Here is a 21,802-nt window from a genome sequence, read left to right as displayed (position 1 = left end):
GTATTTATTTTTGGGTGAACTAACCCTTTAAGGCCATGACACACCAAGCCGACATCAAACGGTAACTGTGTTGTTGCCTTGAGTCATTTGCATCTGGGCCAAAAAGTTGGAACACACTGCAAAGGCTATGGCCAAGGGCCAACCCCTGCCAACAGGGGTCCGACTAGTGCTAACGTTGGCCGATGGTTGGCTTGGTGTGTCATAGCCTTTACTGTTCCTAAAGGTATTTACATTAGTTTTAAATTTTTGCGTTCTAAATTGATGCCAATTCTTTTCTTTTTTTTTCTCTTCTTTTTTTTGTTGTCAGATTGGGACCAATATGGCTGAGTACCTGCGCTCAAAAGACTCTGAATTTCCACATGTTCTCATGCTTGGAGACAACCAGTGCTTTCAAGCCTTTGCCATTATAAACTGAGAGGCACTCAAGCAAAATACATTGCTTGCTGCAGTTGATGTTTGCTTTAAGGCGTTCTATGTATTTGACAGACTACCCGAAACAGTGTTCCACGGTGTGGCAGTTTTTACAGACTGTGGTTTATGGACTTTCTAGGGATGAAACACCAACAATGAGAGTTTTACGAGCATTCATATTTGCTGACAAACAATAGTTTTTGTTATTACTGTCTGCGACCTTGCCTCTTTTATGCTGTTGTTCTTTTTATATTTAATATTACTTCTAAATACTTGTACTTTTCTTCTACAGTACAATTACACTACAATTGATTCTTACTGAGTATTTCTCTCACATGATGTGTTATGATCAAGATCTTGATGTAAATGTTGTGAAATGTTTTTAAATTTCACTTCATATTTTCTTCAAGAAGTTATTTCAAGTCTTTCTGTGATATGGTTTCATGCATTTTCATTGAATTTTGTCAATGGGGAGGGAGTGATGGGAAATAAAAAAAAAAGTATTCACAAATGGACAATTTTACTTGATAAAACAAAAATAAAATTTCATATTTTGATTACTGAAGTCTGTATTGCTGTAGATGTGTTATTTTAGTCTAATGAGTACTAAAATTTCTAGTTTAAATTTACAATCCATTTTGGGTTACATTAACCCAGCACTGTAGTAATTTTTAACCCATAATTGGGTTAAAATGAACACCCAGCATGCTGGGTCAAACATTTAACCCAACTAGTTGTGTTAAAACAACCCAGCGCTGGGTACGTCCCTTTTTGACCCAGCGCTGGGTTGCCAAAATAACCCAAATTGGGTTGTTTTTAACCCAGCATTTTTTAGTGTATGCTACTTCAGCAACAGCAAGCATTACTTGGCCTCATTGAAAATTTGTCAAAGAAATGATTGTTATTCTTTTGCAATTTAAAAACATTTCTTTGTGATTTCATTCATAAAACATTTCAATGTATAAATCCTTCTATTAATAATAAAATATAAAATCTGTTTACATAAAATAGCATATTTTTAAAAACATGTTGTTAGTAGCCTATACTTTGTATATTGTGTGTTTGTGTAAACTAACTACATATGTATACTGTATTTTTGTTAATAATAACATAAAAATGTGTTAAATAAAATGTCTCATTCTTTTTAAATACAATTCTGTTTTTATATTGTGTGTTTGTATACTGTTATATTTATTTATTTTTATTTTAAATTTATTTATTTATACATAGGCCTACATAGCACAGTGTAGTTGTGCATGTGTTACCTCATGAAAAATAGTCACGAATGTGTGGAGGATCCAATTTTAAAAACTGCGATGTCTAATTACCGTACAGACAAGTTAGTGCATTTCTTAACAAAGCAGATACAACATACAATTTTCCAACACTACTCAAACCAATTTTTTAATTATTTTTGAAGTCCATGAACTTGAAGTAGTTTGCTATGTCCCCAAACAACCACTCCACAGACACTCTGACTTCACTCATTCGTTTGTTGTATTTCATCATTTGAGGGGTGAGATGAACATGTCGAAATGGGGCTTGCAGATGCACACGCAGTGGGTATGCTGGGTCCCCATACACACACATTGGATGGCCATCTACAGAGACGGCATGGTTGCAGCAATGCCAACACAGTGTTTCCTACACATAGACTAATTCGTGGCGGTGCGCCACAGAATCAACACCGGCCGCCACAAATTGCGTTTCGTTAAAAAAAAAAAGTTCACGCTATTTAAAACACGCAGCGTGTTCATTCAGCTGCATTTCCTTTCCCTGCTCTCCCTCCGTCTCTCTGTCACTCACACGTCTCTCTCACAAGCGATTTTTTGGTCTCGCCAAAGCCTTATTTGATCGGTGAGTGATGTAGATGACTGCTGCGCTTGCGATAGGGCGCATATTACTTAAAGAACGAGTAGAGAGAGAGAGGCCCGGTCGCGCGTGCGCGCACCCTCACCGTCTTCAAACTATCTTGCTCTCTCTCGCTCCCTCGCGCATATTAATGAAAATCAATTGAGAATTGACACGATGGTAAAAGATCGGAAGACCGAAGTTTCACGTGGAGTATTCGGGTATTTTTTTCCTGAATTACTGCTGGGTGTTGTGCTAAAAAATTAAAATTACATTACCTTATCTTCCCTGAAAAGCTTTCCGCCCATTCAGCTGACATGAAAAACACTTTCAATTAACAAAACAAAACCATGATGAAATGTTTTCTGTGTTGACAAATCTTGTGCGATGTCCTAACTGCCGGGATAATCACACAACGCGTAGGCCTACAAGTCCGCTAATGACACGTCCGATTCGCGAACTAATGACTCCTTTGAACCGATTCAACCAAAACAATCTTTTAGTTAGACTGTTTGCGGTAAATGCAGTTTGGTTGTCGAGGTCAAAACTCGAAATAAGCTGTGAATCAAATAAACTTACTATAAATAATGTTATGTCATTTTTTACTCTTACACTTAATATTTTGTTTTTGTATTGTTAAAGTGTTTATTGCATAATATATGCATAAATCTAGCATGTATTCTGTTCTAGGTTTGTAGCTTAACAGTTTTATAGCTATGGGTTAATTTGACCCAGCATTTGGGTACATTATATAACAAATATGTAGTTGAATCAACCCAGAATTTAATTTAATTTGACCCAACATTTGGGTAGAATATTTAACTCATCTGTTGGGTTAAAAATTACCAACCCATCTTGCTGGGTCAAATGAACTACTGCTGGTCTGGTGCAATATTGATCTAGCGGTTGGGTTATAAAACAACCCAAGTTAGGTTATTTTTTACCCATCATTTTTCTGTGTATAGAATTATGTAAGTCTTTTCAACATTTACTAAGTTTAATCACAGTTTGTCATGTGTTCCTCATGTTATCCTTTCATGTGCTCCCCTTGTGAATGTGTCATGTTCTGATTGGTTGTTTTCGGTCATGTGTTCATCAGTTCTCATTAGTCCTTGTGTATAAATAGCCCTCATGTTCCCATTTTCTCTTGTCTAGCTTTGTTCCCTGTTTCATTGTTGGTGGTTCCATGTGTGACCGGTCTGGATCTTCACTCTGCGTTGTGTTTACAATTAAAGGAGACCGGACAACAGAAATTCCACAGACCACTTTTTCTTCTTTCCCCAGCCGCGCTTACCGCGAACTGCACCTCATATTACAATTTTCAGATAAACTGCATATGATCAGATCAACAATATTTAAAAATGTTCTCACTATAAAACATTTTTCATGAATTAAAAATAATATTAACTGGAACATGGATATAAAACATACCTGGGTGAATAAAAAAAGTAACATTTATGAAAAAGAGGCCTTGCTTCACAGTTTCGCCATTGGCCTGTCAGTCAAAACAGATCCTTTTAGCACAGATCTTGGTTAAACAATCAAAAACGAATACATACTTCATGTTCTATAACCCTTCAATAAGATTAACTTCATTTTTAACACAAAAATAGATATTAAATGACAATAAACTAACTCATCTTAAGCTTTTTAGAGAGAGCTCGAGCAAACCTCACCTTTCCCCAGCCGCGCTTACCGCGAACTGAAGGAAAGCAACCGGAACTTATTTATTAAAGGGGACACGTACCATATTTAACAATTACTACAAACACTGAAGAAATGCACATTAAACATAGAAAACAGCTCAAATAATAGAAATGAATATGAAAAGAATTGCCAGAATACAAAATAATTATGTAAATTGATAAAGGGAGAGATTTTGTGTGAAATTAATAAATTGATATAACATCTGTTACACATGTTTAGTCCAGGTTTATGTTTATGTTAATTTCAAATTTCAATTCAACCCAAGTCTGTTTCGTTTGTATCTGTATCTTGGAATAAACTACACTTGGGTTCACTTCAACTCGCCTTCAGTGGACTATATTACACATATTATAGACATGATTCATGGGTCTTTTGTTTTTAATTATCTTTCTATATCTTTTGGTCTTAATTTGAAATTCTGAAAGTTCTTAATTGGTTCTTATGTGTTAGGTTCTTCTGTTTAAGGTGCTTTCATAAAATTATTATGATTAGAATGTCATAGTATATACATTATATGCATCAATTATATGCATTAATGATTATATCATTGAGAACGTTTAAATAAGTGAATGGGACCTTTTAAGAACGTTTTTCATAATCTTAGAAAAACATTGAGAACGTTTATATAACGAGAGAATTGAACGTTCTAATAACGTTTTGAATAACGTTACACATTCAGTTAAATGGTGACTGGCTCCATTAATTGTATAATAATGTAATAATAATTGTATAAAAAATGTACAGCATTAACTGGATCACAAATTCAAAGATCAGTAGTCAAACATATGCAGCCTTTGAGTTATTGTGTGAAACAACATATTCCTTAAATTTATATCAATGCTAGTGACATCAACAGTTTGTGTCACAAGGCGCATTTCCATTACAAATTTGCGCAAAAGTTTTGCGATTTTTTTTCTAAATGTCGACAAAAAACTATTGCGAAATGACGGCGTTTCCATTGACCGATGTTATGCGACTAAAACTTAATTTTTTCCTCTCGCGATAAGTAAAATCATTCCAAAAACCATGGTAACGGACATTGGTAGGTTTATGTACTATATCCCAGCCACTGCACTAGCCATTATTATTAATCGAAGGAGATGTATGTGTGTTTTCCAAGCATTAATGGTAAGGAACGACCCTTATTGTATATGTGAGCGGCACATATGAGGTGTTTCTGGGTCTTTCTCCCTCATATCTGCTTTGAGGTCTTGATTGTGGCATTTATTTGAGGTTTAGAATCCATTATTCCTGTAATTGTTTTGTCTTATATGAATTTAATAAAGAACTCTGTCTCGTATTCTGTCCAAACATTCTGCGTCATCTACGTTAGGTGACCTGTAAATGCACGAAAACTGTTGCCATTGCAGTTTTGCAAAATATTTATTTTTCAAATTGTCTGAAAAACCACCTCATGCGAGCGTAAAAACTTTTTTGCGATAAATGGGAGTTTTTGTGAAATTGACGTGTTTCCAGTGGGCGTATTTTCAATTCGCAATTTCAATTTGTGCAATTTGAAGGGTAATGGAAACGCGGCTACATTTAGAAAGTGTAGTACTTAATAATTCATTAGATGCGTGTGTATATTTGGTATATAGTTAGAAAATGTTGTTTCTCAACTAAATAGATTATACATAATTACTTTTAGACTTTTCAAAGATCCTCTTTTTTATGGGTGGCTGGAATGTGTAAGAGGGTTTAGATGGGAGATAGGATCAAAGTAACAACATCTTCTCTCCCAGGGCTGTCACTGGGACCATCCCCTTCTTCTCCAGTGTTGACATCACAATCATCTTCCCCGCTGGATGACATGCTGTGGTTACTCTCAACTCCAGTGTCCAGGGCAGAATATTTCACTATAAAATTAGCAGAGTAAAAGCTGTCAGATCAATTTCAATCATATCTTTAACTGACAAACACACACTGTATGTGTAACAACTTCCTGATTTTGTGCACAAAGTGCAAATCAATTCCAGAACAATAGCAGGTTGGATAGCAGCAAGGACCTTGTGTAGATACCAGAGGAAACATCTCTATTTCTACATTAAAACAAGCCTTATATTGATATGACCTGTAAGACTGCTCAGTAAGAAAGGAGCCATTGCTCTAAATGTGATGCCTACACGCAAAATAAAACTTCACTACCGTACATTGACTAGCATTAAATTTGTTTCGCTAAGGTATGGTTAACACTGCAACATGGAAAATCTGTAGCAGTACAGTTACCTTTTAGCACACTTGAAAAATATTCTTGATTGTGTCTATGGACACCTTCTCCTGTGGGGAGGAAAAGGAATCATTGTGATTAGTTCAGTTGTGAAACATCCGATACATTCCTTTTCCCCAGGAGAAGAAGTGGATATCTTCCCAATGCTTGAAATTTGTGCATCTGTAATCACAAGGGAGAAAACATTAGTCTGACATTAATAGGAAAATGCTTAATGTTAAACATCACTTTTGATAAAATTAATAAGGCACTGTAAATCTTTTATTGCAGAAGCAATTGTAAGCTAAATGTAAAGAAGTTGTATTTGTATTATCTCTCACCCATCTATATGTGACCCTGGATCACAAAACCAGTCACATGTCGCACGGGTATATTTGTGGCAATAGCCAACAAAACATTGTATGGGTCAAAATGATAGATTTTTCTTTTATGCCAAAAATCATTAGGATATTAAGTAAAGATCATGTTCCATGAAGATATTTTGTAAATTTCCTACCGTAAATATATAAAACATTTATTTTTGTGAATGGATGCAGCACAATCGGCAATAGAAATGGAGAACTTTAAAGGCGATTTTCTCAATATTTCGTTTTTTCTGTACCCTCAGATTCCAGATCTTCAATAGTTGTATCTCGGCCAAATATTGTCCTATCCTAACAAACTATACATCAATGGAAAGATTATGTATTCAGCTTTCAGATGATGTATAAATCTCAATTTAAACAAAATTACCCATAAGACTGGTTTTGTGGTCCAGGGTCACATATATGCTATAAATATAAATATCACTGAAAAGTTAATAAAACATTGATACACACAACACTCTAGTGGCACAATTGAAATTTTCTTCAAATTGTTTGATCAATCCATTGAGCCAGAGCCAGACACTGCAACTTTGTGATTATATTACCAATGGAAGACATGGGTGATTTCTGGAATCTTTTTGACAAAAAAATGGTTACACCACATTTCAGCTTTACAATTCTCTCTCTCTCTCTCTCTCTCTCTCTCTCTCTCTCTCTCTCTCTCTCTCTCTCTCTCTCTCTCTCTCTCTGTGTGTGTGTGTGTGTGTGTGTGTGTGTGTGTGTGTGTGTGTGTGTGTGTGTGTGTGTGTGTGTGTGTGTGTGTGTGTGTGTGTTTTGTGTGTGTTTTGCATGCTGGGAGCAAGTGAACAGAGTTTGGCGTGGGTGAAAGGTGTTGAGCTGGAGTTTATCTTTTTGTCTTCTTTTCTTTTTTCTCCTTTCTTGAATTTAGTTTTATTAAGTGGGAGGATTCATTTGGCTGACTTCGGTCAGCAAGTGGGGAAAATGGGGACAAATGCGGGTGATTATTATTTTTTTTTTATCAGACATGGTTGCAAATGAATGCCTGATGCGTCTGTGTCAGTAGAGGATTTTTAAGTGTAGACAAATGGATTTATTTGCAACAATAACAAACTGGTTCAATAACATTTATTTTTCTTATTACAGTAGTAGATAAATAAATACATTAATAAATAAATAAATAAAAATTAAAAAGATGTCACTCTTAACATTTATGAAGACATTTCAACCTCTTCAACTGTGTAATTTAAGGGAGATTAGACATCAAATCATGTCAAACTTTTTTAAAACAGACCTGTATATAGGCCTCAGTTTCAACTTAATGAACCGATAGGCTAACATTTTAAAATCATGTAACTTTCTTTTTTTATCAATAGACATTTTAAAATGTGCATAAACCTTTTCAAATTCAACTTTTCACTCCATTTCTGAATTGTGTAAACCAATTCATTTCACAAGACATTTAAACATTTGCATAAACTTTTTCAAGGTAAAGATAAAAAAGACAGACCGTTTCTGTAGGTATGTATAAACGGATTTTTTTTTATTTATTTTTTATCGGTGTTAATAAATGATAAATCGAACAAATATTCATCACATAGTAAGTGGAAACAATGTCAACATACCACTGCATGTACGATGTGTAGCCTAGAAACTGAAGTCATTAAAGGGATAGTTCACCCAAAAATGAAAATTACCCCATGATTAACTCACCCTCAAGTCATCTGACATTATTCTTTCAGACAAATATAATCTGAGTTATATTAAAAAATGTCCTGGCTCTTCCAAGCTTTATTCATTTTTGGGTGAACTATCCCTTTAATACAACTTACTCTTCATCACAGACGTAACAAACATAATGTTCATTTCCCTCTGTGCATAACTCATGTGCCCACCCATCACAAAAGACACATTTAACCCATTTCTCTCCAGGTACAGAGGATGTAAATTCCTCCCCACACACAAGGCAGTCGACTAGTTACTTGCTTTACTTTTTTCACACCAAGGCTTCTTTTTTTGTGGCTGGTGGAAAAATAAAAATCAATCCTTTTTTTTTAATAGATAGATACCTGAAACCCGACATGATGTTCTCAGGTGTTGCTGCCTGTGGCAACGCTTTTGCGATTGCGACAATCCCAGGGAGGTCGTATATTGTGGTGTTCTCGCCAGGTGCGTGTTGACCTTCCCTTTGAAAGAGCGAAAAACTGTTCTGTCCAGGGGACAGAGCTTATGAGTGCAGTGTGGCAGGAAAGTAAGTAGAACGATGCCTCATTCTCTACAGAAATCCATGGCTGGCACAGACAGGTGGGACACGTGATTGTCCAGCAAGAGAAGTACCTTCAATTCCAGCGAGGGTTTCGTATGGTTGGCAAAGTGGCGAAGGAACTGCAAAAATTCCTCTGCTTCCATGCAACCAGACCCATTTGCTGCTCCAGCTGATGCAGGCGGCCCTTCGTGGATGAAGTGAGAGTAAAATCGGAAAAAAACGATTCCCCAGGGCATTTATGGCCACTGCAAATGTCACAAGCGTACCCCTTTCTCCAGAGCTCATTGCTCCAATCTGGCGGACTCCTTTTGTGGCTATTATCTTCTCTGGAGCCTGCACTGTGGTCACACCGGTTTCATCCATGTTCCATATATCATTTGGGGTGAAATTGTGCGAAAAAAAGGGAAAAAATAAAATAATGTCAACAACATGAATTGCTTTTACATACATCACACAAGGCATCCAAAAATAGCTTATGTGTGTAAGTATAACTTGTATGCATGTATGTAGCCTATGTATGTATTTATGTGTTTGTATGTGTATGTGTGTGTGTGTGTGTGAGAGAGAGTGTGTAGGCCTATGTATTAATTAATTTATTCTTTCTAAGCATTCAAACAAATGGACCTACCATTTATAACAAAAACAGGCACTTGAATGTGAACAGAACAGAGCAATATTTCTTCTTATATTAATCTTATTTCCTAACTTATCCTAGTTTAACCAGCCTACCTCCTGGGGCTCATAACATATTGCTGCCGCACGGGTCAAATAAGCAACAAGCTGCTCCTCCTGCTCTGATGTGTAAACTTTTTTGTGCGATGAGTAGCCCACTGGAGGTAGTGGTGATTTTATACCCTGCTCCTGCAGTTTGCGTTTACGACTGATAAAGCGGTGTAGAGTTACATGGCAGATACCGTAAGTATCTGCCATGCTCCGTAAGGACCTGCCTCTCTCCACCTCCCTGGCCGCCAAACTCAAAACTTCCCTAGTCACTCCCCTAGTTGTGGACCTTCTACTATTTCTCACCCTGTGAACAAAAGAAATGCAACAAGTGTTTGTGCAAACTGTACTTAATACAATCCGACATTGCCGATTATTGATGTACGCAATGTGCCGCTTAGTTGTAACACCGTGTTACACCTAACCCCGCTGTGTCGTGTTTTCCTCAGGATTGACTAGCAGTCACTATGAATTTTTCATCTTTTAGCCAAGAAGACGGTAATCACAACAATATAAGATTGGACTAACATACTTTAAAACGTAAAGATAAACATACTACTATAAAAAACAATACTTACATGCTGACGAAAGAGTTGGTTTTCCTATGGTTTTCATCCAAACTTCGCCGAACTTTCTCGAAAGATGGCGGGAAGACATAAATATATAAATATATTTTTGGCCGCATGTCATGTGCGGGTGTCCGTAAAACACAGCTGCTGCACCTGCACATGACATGCGGTGAAAAATATATTTATCGTGGCCACGAATTCGTTCCCTCTTTATAGTTAAGTCTTGTCCACGAAGTAAGAATTCATTCACTTCACTTATTAATTTGTTCCCTCGTTTTATTAAATTGTGGCCATGTTGCACTACATTCCCTCATTTTTAATTAAAACGAGTGAAAGAATTGCAATGCGGCCACGAGGGAATTATTTTTTAATGTGTGGACACAGTTTAATTAAAACGAGGCAATGAATTCATATGTCGTAGGAACGAATATAGAATACTTGTCTTGTTTAAGTGCTGTTTCAACCCTTAGATATCAATACAACAGCTTGTAAACAGTCACCTAATGTTAAATTTACCTCAGAAAAGCCATGGAAGCCATTCTAGAGAGTATTTTGCTAAAAATATGTGATGTATTACATTTTCATTAAACTTTTATCCCAGATAACACACAACGTAACGTAACGTAATTCACATGTGCGCGCACATTGTGAAGAGTGGGCTTCGCGTGCAGCGCACTGGGTTTTCCTGACGAAGGAATTCATTTTTCTGAAGTGAGTCTTACACTTCACAACAAATAAATAGCTTTTATAAAAATTTATAAAATAAAGTATGTGCTTGAACCCTGGAAAGAGGCTAAAAACTTTTTTATTGTTATGTATAATGCTGGTGGACGACTGTTGAGTTGCCATGGTAACCGGGGACACATTCAAGGCAAGCTGCTGGAGAGGACATTGAACTGAACTGTTTTTAAACGTCATGTCCGAAACCGCTCACTCGTTCACTCATTCACTAAGTCCCTATAGTGTATGGCATTTCAGTGCACTATATCTGCAAGGAGTGAACGAAGTGAGTGAATTCGGATGCTGACGTTTACACTGTGCGTCAGAGCTGGAGCTGTCGCAGGTAGATAATGTAAATAATATTAACAACAATAACAATCAAAATGACTTTATATCCATACCAGCTTTGTAGTTTAGTCGATTGAAATTGTTAGAAACTCTTATGGTGCGTTCACACCGGACGCGAGTGATTTCAATGTTAAGTCAATGCAAAGACGCGTTACGCGCGTAAAAAATTCCTGCGGCGCGAATGAGGCGTAGAGCGCGGCGCGGTAGACGCGAATACGCCTCATTCGCGCGTCAAGTTCGCGCGAATGGCGCGAATTGAGCGTCTGGCGCGTTAAGCGCGAATGTTTTATGTAGTGCTTTTTGTGCATTCTCGTGTTTGACGCGAATTCGCGTCTGCCGCCCGAGTTGAAAAATCTGAACTTCTGCGTCAATTCGCGCCGCGTTAACCAATCAGGAGCCTGCTTGCTGCTGTCACGTGGTGAAGTGACAGTTTACAATGTTATTTTATGTTTGGCCTCAATAAATTATTTTGTAATATGACTAAAATGCACAACAAAGCAAATCTTTCACATAAAAACTCGATTTCAATATATGAGAGATACTCATTTTGTATTGAATGCTATTTATTCCATATCTATTCTAGATTATATGAAACATTATTATTCTAATGTAAAGACAACAAACACAATTTAGTGTATAAAAACAAAAATCACAGGACAGGTTTCACTTTTGGAGGCTGACTCCATTTATTATCAAAACAAAAATAAATGACAGATTAGGTGGGTGCAGGCGAGGGTGAACCTCACGCCGGGCTGTAGAGCGTGGGCTCGTCAAGCAGCGACCACTCGAGGCCGAGGCCTTACGGCCTACGCTGTCCTCGTCAGCGTCCTCACCGTTAGGTCCACCAAACCTAGCTCCTGGAGCAAATTGTGAAACTCCTGAAACCCTCTGGAGGGTCTGGTGGACCCGAGTACAGCGACGATGTCCCCTACGCAGCTGTTTCTGCTCTCCAGAGCATATACGAGCGGTGACTCTCTCGATTAATGCTAATGCTAATGCTCGATAAACATCTAAAAAAGATGGCCGCCAACGGGTTTCGAAACTTTCGCCTCTGACGCGCGTAAATTTTGCTTCAATCTTTTGTTTTTACGCGCGTCAATTTCGCTCTTGACACGCGAATTAACACAAAGTGGTCAAGCGTCAAACTAGACGCGGCAGGCGCGAATTTGACGCGCTATTCGCGTCCGGTGTGAACGCAACATTATGCTGGGGGGGGGTGCTTCCGGCACCGAATGGAGTCAACGCGTTTTTTTATAGCTCTCCACAAGTCTGTAATATTGTCTGTTAAAATATCTTGTAGCCGCTTAAATATCACAATTTATTCATTCTGAACATCCTGAGCAATGCCGACAAAGCATAAGAAATCAGAAAAATCGAATACTGAGGAGCCAGGAGGTACAGATAAAGTTGATGAGTCGTCGCCGGCTAATGCTAATCAAGCTAACGTTGAAGCAACAGTGCCGACGAACACTGACATTATGGAAGCAATAGCAAAATTGAGCAGCACCTTTGACAGAAAGTTCGATGTCCTTTCGTCTACTTTATCCGAGGTGAACGTATAACTTGCAAATATTTCCCAGTAGCAGTGACTGAAGAGGCAGCAAAAGTTCACGAAGCCCGCATCGAATCACTGGAGAAACTATGTGCACACCTGGAGACCGAATGTGAAAAGCTTCCTCAGACGGTCCTCGACTCCTCGGTCATTTCTGACCGAAACATTTTCTGTTTTGAATTTCAAAAAATCACAGCTTCATCAGAATGTTATGAAACTTGGTGACTTATGGCATTATGTGAATACAAAAAAAAATTGGGGTCATGATCCGAGCATGTTAAGTGGTCGTAAAAAAAATTGTCACACTTGTGGTCTTCGGTCAAAAATGACCGACCCATAGGAAATGAATGGGAAATTAAAAATAAAATAAAAAATTTCTCTGAATTTTTGTGTGTACAATCTACAAATCGGCCACAATCCTAAAAAAAAAAAAGTACACAGCTGTAAAGGGGTGACACTCTACAACATCAAGAGTGCAAAACAGACACTCCCACCCACCCACACACACATACAAACACTTTTATACACATACACACCAATAAATTGATTACAAAAAATCTGTTTAGAATTTCTAAAAAAATCACAGCTTCATCGGAATGTTACGAAACTTGGTGACTTTTATGGCATTGGGTATGTGAACACACAAAAAAATGTAGGTCATGATCTGAGCATACTAAGTGGTCGTAAAAAAAATTGTCACACTTTTGGTCTTCGGTCAAAAATGACCCCCATTGGAAATGAATGGGAAATTGACAAATTTTAATATTATTTTACATAAAGTGTTATAATTGAATGAATTGCATTTTTTGTTACAAATTCTGAATAAAAAAAAATGGGTATAAAATTTGCTTCTTAGCAACACAAGCTTCTCTTTCTAACACAATGTTTAGGTTTGACTGTAATCATAATGCAAAAACTAACACTTTAAATCACCATTTCTAAAAAAAATATATATCTAAAACTTGATAAGAAATAGTTTTTGAGATTGTTTAAATATATATTCAAATCCACAAAAAAAAAAAGAAAAAAAGTAAATGTGTCCATAAACAGCTGGGGAATTCACACGCCTCTCCATAGAGAGCTGTAGATGCCATCTAGTGGTTACACCATGGTTCTACGCTTTCTCTCCATACTCTCACCAGATGGTGCTAATCTGCTTAAAACATTTTTTTTTGAAGGCCTAGAGTAGACTCTATATTAAACTAAAATACTGCATTAATTTTTTTTTTACATATATATATATATATATATATATATATATAAAATTTTCAATAGCAAAAATAGACCATAAATATTGCATACATATTAATAAATTCAATAAAATTCTCTCAAAATACAAAATTAAAAATAATAAATAGAACAAAAATAAATTGCATTGGTTTTACTGGGATGGAGGAAGTTTCATTTTTAGGTCTCCGGTCACTTCTGACCGGGAAGGCCCAGGGAGGGAGGTAATTCACAAGGTTCGTAATGTTCTATTTCATGAGAAGGTTACATTTTTTTAATTTAAGCTGGAAGGTTTCATGCACTTTTTTATTTATTTAAGTGGGTCAGGCAAAACACGTTTTATTTCATTCACTGAGTAACGGAGTGAACACTCGCGGTGGCGGGACACTTAAATTACTAAGCTGGAATGTGCGAGGAATTAATAGTCCAGTTAAAAGAGGAAATGTTTATGCGGATCTTAAGAAATTGGGTGCAGAGATAGTTTTTCTACAAGAAACTCATATTAAAAGTTCAGCGAAGTTTAGCGTTAAAGGAGAACTCCGGGCAATTTTTAAGTTAATCTTGATCGTTATACCTTTGTGAGTACTGTCTATAGAAAAAAACTAGTGATGCACCGAAATGAAAATTCTGGGCCGAAACCGATATTTAGGATGCACTTGGCCGAAAACCGAAACTGAAGCCGAAAATGGCTTCTTTTAAAAACTTAAACTATATATTTATATATAAATATATATAAAAAAAATTAATTGCTTGAATTTAATGGATCTGAAATGAAAAATCACAATATAATATATTAAAGTTACATAACAAAACATAAAATATTTTTAACAATAAATATAAATAATAATACCAAATAATATTATTCTTCAAGTTTTATGTTGCATCAAATAAAATAGTTTTTTAAAAGTTGTGCAAAAAACATCCACAATTTTGGAGATTTTTGCAGAACAAATGTTACATAATGCAACTTTGGTGTCCTCTCGTATAGGGCTGTCACTTTTGTGAAAAAATCCTGTTCGATTTTTGAGACATAAGTGTTCATTGAATCGTTAGTAAATTGCCTATATTTGGCGTTGATCCGTTTTCAACGCCAAATATAGGCAAATCCACGGACAACTAAACAGGCATTAAGACGAACGTAAAGAGGGCGCTTGAGACGCGCACAAGTCAGCAATGTGGACTACCATAACGTCAATGAAAAACATTACTGAAGGCTACATATTATGCACTATATTATGCAGAAATAGGCTATGTGTGTGTGTGTGTGTGTGTGTGTGTGTCAGTGTCAGAACCTGCAGTTGCTGTGTGACGCGCGTTCGCTGCGGGCGTATCATGACGAGCTGGACGCGCTCCGAGAGAAGGCCGTTAAAATCGATTCCCTATTTTCATTTTCGAAACTTGTGTTGGTTGGTCCGATCGATTGTGCAATAAGTGACAGCCCTCTGACATTCTTTGATAGGCAGACGCGTGATAACAGCTCGACCATGAGTGAAACCTAAGTGCTTGCTCACGGATGGGAGGTGCGGGTGACATTCATTTTCGGTTTACGTTTTCGGCTGGTTTTTTTATTTCGGCCCGAAACCGATAATGCCATTTTCGGCCGAACATTTTCGGCGGCCGAAATTTCGGTGCACCCCTTAAAAAAAACCGAACCGGATTGGTGCTTGCAACACGGAGCTGCTACAGCTAATGCCCAGAACTCCCACTCAGCTAAAAAGGCAGTTATGGGGGCATATAAAGAGTCTCTTTGTGCCTCTTGACAGACACAAAATGCAATTAAAATGTCTGTCCAACATGAACAGGGCCCTTACATGACAACAAGATGCGTTTAGCAACCTAGCCATTGTTTAAATTCACCTAAATAGTGTTTTAGACGGCTAGCTGTAGTCTCGCGCTGAAGTCCCGTGGGAACTCAGTTGTAGCCGGAGAAAGGTAAATAGCAGTGTGCAGTGGGAGGAGCGTAGTGTGTGAAGAGTGATGATCGGAGTTGCTCACAAATGAAGAAGAAATGGTTTGCGTTTGTGCCGTTCCGAATTGTGGCAACAGAATGCGAAAATACAAGAACTTAACCCTCTGAGGTCGGCAAACGCGCCCCCGCGTTTTGCTGGATTTTCTTCACATTGTAGCACAATAAACTTAAATTACTCCGTCATTTATGGTCATACAGAAAAAAGAAATATTAAAAAAGAATCTGTGATATTTCTACTTTTGTATGTGTCCACTTACAATCAAATCAAAACATTGTACTTTTGTAAAATAAAGAAAATAAACAGGGTGTGCGTTCTGCCTCTCCATCGCGGTAAACTTTTTTTTCTTGAGCACGTCTATAAACTGAAACAAAACTCAGCGAATACTTGTCACACATTTATGAGCCATATTATACACATTTAAGTGTGTACTTTTAAATAATCGGATTCAAACTGAAAACAAATATTCTCTGTTTAAGTAATTTGTATAAAACCAACAGGATGTCCAGTATCTCAAACGCTTGCTAATTACTTTTAATTCGACCACGCCCACTCGCGCAAAAGTGATACACATGCAAATCTCCACATGGAACGCGAACGCCCTCGTTACCTCAAACACAAAACACCAAAACACTTCACAAGTCTCTGCTTTTCGTCGAGTTTGGAAAACACGTCTGAGCTTACATTGGATTTACCTCAGAAGAAGAAGAACGCGATTTGAAGACAAGAAAGATGTAAGGTAAGAAATTCTTATTAGTTTATGGTATTCCCAGCAAACACAGAACGTTCCCCTAACGTTCCCGTTTGGTTCCCATTTGGTTATTTTTTTGGGAACCAAACAAGAACGTTCTGGGAACGTTCCCTGTAGGTTATTTTTAGGATCTATGTTTATAACATTAAGGGAACGTTCCCAGAACGTTCCCTGTAGGTTATTTTTAGGTTTAAATTTATAACCTAAAGAGAACGTTCTGGGAACATTCCCTGTAGGTTATTTTTAGGATCTATTTTTATAACTTTAAGGGAACGTTCCCAGAACGTTCCCTGTAGGTTATTTTTAGGTTTAATTTTATAACCTAAAGAGAACGTTCTGGGAACGTTCCCTGTAGGTTATTTTTAGGTTCTATCTGCATAACTTTAAGAGAACGTTCCCAGAATGTTCCCTGTAGGTTATTTTTAGGTTTAATTTTATAACTTTTTATAACCTCCAAATCCGAGACCATGGTCCTCAGTCGGAAAAGGGTGGTTTGCCCACGCAGGTTGGTTCAGTTCCTGCCTCAAGTGGAGGAGTTTAAGTATCTTGGGGTCTTGTTCGCGAGTGAGGGAAGGATGGAACGGGAGATTGACAGACGGATCGTTGCAGCTTCTGCAGTAATGCGGTCGATGTACCGGTCTGTCGTGGTGACGTCCAACCAAGTTTTATAACTTTAAGGGAACGTTCCAAGAACGTTCCCTGTAGGTTATTTTTAGGTTTAATTTATAACCTAAAGAGAACATTCCCTGTAAGTTATTTTTAGGTTCTATTTTTCTTAAACCAATTGAATGGTTTGCAATGTTTTGTGCTTTAACACCATTTATCAAATGCTTAATTACATGACCATTATCAGGCAGTAGATAATGCCTAAGTAATCAATAACTTTGCTCATTGGTAGGCAGTCTTTTTTAGTTAATTATTATTAGGTTTTATTTTTATAACCTAAAGAGAACGTTCTGGGAACGTTCTCTGCAGGTTATTATTTTAATATCACTTAACAGGCAGATTACCAACTGACAACGTCGTCAGTACGGTCCCCTAAGGTTATAAGATAACCAACAACGTTCAGATCTATTCGCAATAACTTTTTATTAATGATATTTTAAATTATGTTATACATTTTAATTCTATATGTTTATTTAAATGCTGCGTGACTTTGAAGTGTTTTAATGCGCATGCGCGGAATCAAACACTGGAGCGCGCACGTGCGCTCCTCAGCAGATGGAAACCAGAAACGTCATCAACAACTGACAAACAACAAAACTCCCGTCTGTCGCTGTTGGTTTCACTGCTTTCAGGTAAGTTTAGTCAACAAAATCTCACAAATAATACACACAAACGTCCCTGACACATTTCTTACGTGTAATTGACACGCTTCTGTTGAATATTTACTTTAAAGAAATGGTTTTGTGTCTTTGAAAAAGTCCGTTAGCATCAAGCTAACCGGTTTCAGAAGAGAACGTTAGGCCTAAGTTACGTTAAGTTAAGGTCTTATTTATGAAAGTTTGGGTTTTTAAACACATATTTAGTGTAGATAACAGTTTTTTATAGTTTTGCTGGTAATTTGTCAATGGGTGATTGGAAGTAAGCTAATTTATTTAACCTAAAAGAATGCACTGTATTGTTAACTTAATCAGTGACGTCACTTACCAATATTGCTAAAATGTGATTTCAGAATAGCGAGAGAGAAAAAAAATCCTCTACAACAAGGGGTGAGTTATTGTTTAATCATGATAATAATTCCATATGCATTTATTTCACAATATATTATCTTAAGATTTTTATATATTTATCTTTTCTGCATTTCACCTCTGTTCTAGCTTGGTTCCTTTTATTAAACCAATCCCATGTAATATTGTTGGCTCTGTGACAAATAGCTTGTTATGTTCCTAGATCATCATGCTGTGATGGCCTGCTGCACCCCCTGTCCAAGACAATCTCCATGGCTATGAACCATATGACTAGTAAGCAAAACCACCTCAAACATACAGTGCACTACTGTTCAAAGGTTTGGGGTCTGTAAGATTTATGCTTTTGAAATAAGTCTCACATTTTAAAATCTTTAACCCCAGGGTTTTTCAGTGAGATTGTCTTTGATAAGCCTGTAGGCTAAATAATCAGCTAAATAATAGGCGACTAATACAATATTATAATGGTCATAGTTATAATAATAATTCATTTAACTATTATGATAACATGATATCCTGATCATTAGTATATTTTATTTTATTTCTTTAGGTCTGTTTTGAATTATGTTGGCCAATGAGACTGACACCATACTGTCCAACTCAAAGGTATTTATGTATTTGTATGTTTTTTTTATTGATCAATACTGAAATTCTTTGTACTTTTAAATGCTGAATGTGGTTCAGGGGGTCGACAACTTTAGGCAGTTATTTTTCACAGATATCTTGGGCAGCTGTGGCTCATACTCTTAGCCTTTAAAAATGTTTGAATTGATATCCCCAATGCAATATCAGGGGGTAAATATATCATTAGAGTTCTTAAAGTTATGTCTTTACTCTTGTTACCAGATGAGATATAATCCCTATTGTTTGGCCCTGTGATTCTTCAGGACAAGACCTTGATGCCATCCATAGTCAGTAGATGAAGAAGGTGAGTTTAGCCCATCTTGTCAAAATGCCCATCTTGGCGAGTTTCCTCGTAAACAGTCTTGTGTGTTTTAAACAGAAAGAAAACAGATGCGTGTCATTTATATTAGGTCTGCGCATTCGTCTTAAAGGGACAGTAGCCTAACGTACCCGCAGCTGTTTGTGTCGCCAATGGTGATCAAACATCAAAAGAGAAAATGACTTGTAGCTTTAGCAAAGATACATTTAATTCATTTATAGTTATTTTATTTTTACAGTGAAGACTTATTTTACATTTTGATAATTCAATTTCTGTACCTGATGTTTTCAGATTTAACTGAAAAACATAATGCACTGCTTATTTCAACTGTATTTTTCTTCTATTGTATTTATCTATGCTTGTTATCTATTGTAATTTTCTATGCAGGTTCACTCCTCTACAAAATCCCCCCAATAGGGGTTATGCGGAGCGCCCAGCGGTCGAACCGGAAAGAGGTCTAAGCATTTCTGCTTTTCACTTCCGTACACATCTGCAGCGGTAGGTGATCTCGGTTTACTGTTCATTTTCGCTTATTAAACTAAAATTCTTATTTCTGTTTTAATTAAAATGTCACGAATGCTAAAATATCAGAAAAGGGAACATCCGAACAGCAGTTTTTGTTGTGTGCCGATCTCCTCTATGTCGGGGAAAATGAGTAGTACAGAAGTACAAATGGGTTCTGTACTCATAAAGTGACATCAATATTCGCGTCAGCAGTAGCATTCGCCATCAGGCAAGTGTTATTTAAATAAACTCCTGATTTTACTTACAAACTTTCCAATGCCTGGTTTAATGAGTACAGAACCTATTTGTACTACTGTAGAAGTTTGGTGCCATTCTGGGCATTATTAGTGGGGTAATTTATGAGATACAAACCTGGAGCCGCGCATGCACTAAACCATACGGCTGATATCTCTAAATAAACTCTAAATTTTTCAATATTGTGCAGCCCTAATATTGAGCATATCTTAAAGTGAACTTGGAATGATAATTTGTGATACCAGATGAGATGTATGTATGATAGATTTTGAACTGTAATTTTTTTCATGTTTTCTGGGATCCCAGCGGAAGGCATCAAGGCATCAGATGTTGGCCTGGACAGATGTACCTGTAAACTACACCGACCTTTGCTTTTGCATGGATGGCTGATTATTACCATGTTCTGTGAGGGCATCATTATAGCAAAACTGAGCACCTGTGACAGTGGAATTTGTAGGTGTAAAGTCACAGATAAAAAAAAAAAATTGATAGTAGTTTCAAACTTTTTTTCTCTTTCTCTCTCATAAACAACACAGCAGTTACAGGTTTTCAAATTCTTCATTGGAGGTGAGACTTATACGTTATATGTAGAGCGAATTCGCAGGTCAGAGTTCACTAGACTTGAATATTATTTTCTCTGTTTTTTATTTGACTTCAGAGTTGAAAGTGGGCTTAAAGGGTACATAGGCTTAATGGATATCCTTACCCTAAAACATTCCTTTTTTGATTTGTAGTCTGAAATAATAAATAGTGCAATATAAATAAATGCAATGTAGTGTTTTCAAATATATAAATTTTTCTATACACATTGATGCTGAAATATCTGAATAAATACACGATACCAGCAGTGCTCGTGCTCTCATATCTCCTACAGCTTGTGACACACAATCCCACCTCACTCTTTTCATTTGCTCCGGATTAATTTTAATGCCATTACAGGGCTTGAATTTTGGCATGGGATTGTGTGTACATGTAACGCGTTGTCTTTTTATTTTCTTGTTAAATTTGCAGATGGTTTTGGGAGTTTAAATGTTTTGAGCGGAGTGAAGATTGGCACATTCATGTATATTGTATATAAATGAAGACTTTTTCAATGTTGTTCTAAGTTATAGGCTACAGTTTGCAAAAAGATAGTTTTAATTAAAATGTTTGTGCAGTTTTATTTATTGAAATATTTTCATGTTTGAAATATTAAATGTAAATTACTGTTCCTGAATACATTTTGCTAACGCTGTTTTTGATGACTTATTTTAGGTTGATAATTAAACAATGAATCAACAAAAACATGGATTGTGTGCTGATTTATTTATTTAATACAAACTGATTGATTTACTTATTAATGATAGTTTCTGTAAATTCAATTTATTGTAATAATATATTCATAGGATTTTTAAGTGTTTGAACAATAAACAATGTAGATTATGTTGTTTGTAGACCTATAATTTGTGTACAGGCATATCAGGATGTGTAGACGTTAGGAGAACCTTCCGGGAACGTTCCGAGAACCTTCCGGGAACGTTCCGGGAACGTTCCCCTAACCTATAGGGAACGTTCTATTAACGTAAAGAAAACGTTCCTGGCTAACCAATAGGGAACGTTCCGGGAACGTTCTGGGAACCAAAAACTAACGTTCCCAGAACGTTCCCAGAACGTAAAATTGTTAGCTGGGTTGTTGCATAAACTTCACATTGCAGTTGAACTGTTGCTAGGTATATGGTGAATATTATACTATTTAGACCCGTGTTTACTGTTAAATACTGTTTGTGGATATCT

At 36.8% G+C, this 21,802-nt stretch overlaps 2 long non-coding RNA genes across 3 annotated transcripts in view; one reads left to right on the top strand and one right to left on the bottom strand.

Moving 5' to 3' along the window:
- The window catches only part of LOC309501867, a 166,198-nt gene that overhangs the window by 100,945 nt on the left and 43,451 nt on the right, over nt 1-21,802 (bottom strand). The gene's annotated exons all lie outside the window — the stretch shown is intronic.
- On the top strand, nt 17,224-21,317 carry LOC309500749. Of its 2 annotated transcripts, XR_014206687.1 has the most exons (7): nt 17,341-17,355; nt 17,566-17,937; nt 18,315-18,351; nt 18,533-18,603; nt 18,878-18,933; nt 19,174-19,255; nt 19,658-21,317. It is a non-coding gene; the product is annotated as an uncharacterized lncRNA (long non-coding RNA). The 2 variants fall into 2 exon arrangements; XR_014206686.1 differs by having other exon boundaries at nt 17,224-17,937.

The sequence above is a fragment of the Leuciscus leuciscus genome (assembly GCF_965113295.1).
Source record: "Leuciscus leuciscus genome assembly, chromosome: 6".
Classification (NCBI taxonomy): Eukaryota; Metazoa; Chordata; class Actinopteri; order Cypriniformes; family Leuciscidae; genus Leuciscus; species Leuciscus leuciscus.
Note: the sequence above shows the minus strand (reverse complement) of the source record. Positions and strands in the feature narration are given on the sequence as shown.